Source organism: Eimeria acervulina, genomic scaffold, assembly GCF_000499425.1.
Source record: "Eimeria acervulina Houghton genomic scaffold, Eah_scaff825, whole genome shotgun sequence".
NCBI classification, from domain to species: domain Eukaryota; phylum Apicomplexa; class Conoidasida; order Eucoccidiorida; family Eimeriidae; genus Eimeria; species Eimeria acervulina.
In genome coordinates, this window is record NW_013549579.1 from 1 (window position 1) to 2806 (window position 2806).

The following is a 2806-nucleotide window of genomic DNA, read 5'->3' on the forward strand; positions in this document are numbered from 1 at the left end:
AGCAGCAAGGAGACAGCAGCAAGGAGACAGCAGCAAGGAGACAGCAGCAAGGAGACAGCAGCAAACTTACTGCCAACTACACCTAAGATGTTGCAGGTGTACAGCATCTCTACGAGCCCAATGCAGTCTTCCGACTCATCTTCTGTCTCCTCCCCTCTAGGCCCCACAAGCTCTGCAAACAAACCCTAAACCCTAAACCCTAAACCCTAAACCCTAAACCCTAACTATACTCAGCAGCTCGCCGTTGACCCAGGGAACAATCCTTCATGCGCCTCCTTTCCCCCTAAAACGACTGCAAGTGAGAAGCAAGGGTTTAGGGTTTAGGGTTTAGGGTTTAGGGACCTCTCTGGAAGGTCTTTTTGAAGGGCTCTGTACTATAGACTGCAAACCCTCTCCTCGTTGCTGCGACAATACACCGCGCATTTTGATTTAAAGCAGCAAACCCTAAACCCCCGACGCCAAACCCTTCACTGCCAGAGCCACAAACCCTAGGAGACACCCCAGGGCCCCCACGTGAGGTTAGATGGATCCCTCTTATAGACATCCTCTGCTGCTGCTGCTGCTGCTGCTGCTGCTGCTGTTGCTGTTGTTGCTGCTGCTACTGCTGATGCGGGTGATGCTGATGCTGCTGCTGCTGCTGGTGATGTTGCTGCTGTGCCTGGTGTTGTTGCTGTTGCTGCTGCTGCTGCAACAGCAGCAGCTCAAGCAGCACCAGCAGCAGCAGCAGCAGCAGCAGCACGGATCGTCTCGGGCCCAGGCAGCTGGGGCCTTCTGTGAGTTGTTTTTATACACCAGAACCCCACAGAGCCTTCAGAGTCATTGCTAGGGTTTTCAGCTGTACATACACCTCAATCCTCTAGAGAATGCTTTTGCTGCTGTTGCTGCTGCTGGACCTGCTGCTGCTGCTGCTGCTGATGCTGATGCTGCAAGTGCTCCTTCTGCTGTTGCTGGTGTTGTTGCTGCTGCGTTTCTCTTTTAAATGCCAAGTGAAGAGGAAAAGAACAAAAATAAACAACAATAAAGAAGAAGCTGCATGCATTAGCTGCGGAGCTGCATATACACCGCAGCTCAGTCTGGGGGCCGCTCTGGATCGCTTGCTGCTGTAGAGGCAGCAGAGGTTTTGTTTATTTTAATGTCTTCTTTATCTTTTTTTTATTCTTTTTACTCAATAAGGAATCTAACAACTCCCTTCTACCCGCAAAACGCCGACAGACAGCTGCTACTGCTGCTGTTGTTGCTGCTGCAGCGGCTGCAGCAGCTGCAGCAGCCGCCGCCGCCGCAGCAGCAGCAGGAAACAGCAGCAGGAAACAGCTGCAGCAGGCAACTATTCTTTGCTTCCACCCTTTGGTTGTTCTATCAGAGTCCCCTTTGTTTGCTGCTCATTCAGGTGTATAGACAGCTCCCTCTACCTGACGACTCACCGCTCTAGTAAACCCTAAACCCTAAACCCTAAACCCTAGACATCACCCAAGGATCCCCGGCCAGTAGAGCGGCCGAGGGCCGATCCAGCAGCATTGGGAACCGATCCCACACCCCACGATCCCAGCTCCCCACAAGAAGCGGAGAGGCCTTCAGAGGGCAGGAGACTGTTAGGCTTTGTCAACAACAACAGCAGCAGCAGCAGCAGCATCAGCAGCAGCAGCGTGCTGCTGCCGACGCTGCATGCATCGCGAGGCTGCGAGGCCCAGTGGACCTTTTGAGGTGTACATACACCCCACGGGAGGGCCAGTGCTGCAGCCGCAATAAAAGTTGCTGCTGCTGCTGCTACTGCTGGCGGTGGAGGGTTTGCTGCTGCTGCTTCTGCTGCAGCAGACAGTGCAGCCGTTCGCTTATCCCAGTGCAGCAAGCATTGTCCCTGCCACTTCCTACCCCAAAGCCAGGGTATAGGCTTTAGGGCTCAGGGTTTAGGGTTTAGGGTTTAAAGTTTAGGGTTTAGGGTTTAGGGTTTGTAGCCTCATAGTGCTGAAGCACTGTTGCGTAGTGGCGCTCGCTGTCTGCCTCTGAAGTCTCCCCCCGCTTAAACCTTTCTCAGCGTTTAGGGTTTAGGGTTTAGAGCTAAGGGTTAAGGGTTTAGGGTTTAGGGTTTGGGGTTTAGGCCGAGCAAGCATGGAGACCCAAGAGATGCTCTGAGAGAGATAGCTGCCAGTAGCGGCACTTCCCGCCCGAGGGTTTAGGGTTTAGGGTTTAGGGTTTAGGGTTTGTTAAGAAGGTCACCCCTAGAGGAAGTCAGGGCCGCATGAAGAGAGAAATCTCTCCTTTCATACACCCTAAACCCTAAACCCTAGACAGCAGCAAAGAGATCAAATGAAAGACCCCAAGAGTAGCAGCAGGAGTATCTGCTGCTGTGAAGGTGCTGTTTCTTGCACGTCTGCCGTTTGCTGCTGCTGCTGCTTTTCCTGCTGCTGCTGCTATTTCCACTGGTGCTGCTGCTGCATGTCGTTGCTGCAGCTGCATCTCGTTGCTGCTGCTGCTGCTAGAGGAGTGGGTAGCTGCTGCAGCAGCGCCACCGCTCGTGTATGTGCTGCTGCTCCTGCATATTATTCTGCTGCGGAGGTTTTGCTGCTGGGCGTTGCAGCAGCTGCTGCTGCTTCTAGCCAGAAGCAATCCTAACCGCACCTTTAGCTGAAGTTGTTGCTGCAGCAGCAGTTGCTGCTGCAGCAGCAGTTGTTGCTGCAGCAACAGTTGTTGATATATATATATATATATATATATATCTATGATATGCGTAGTATATAATATATACAGTATATATATCTCTCCATATAAATATATGCACATATATATATATATATATATATATATATAT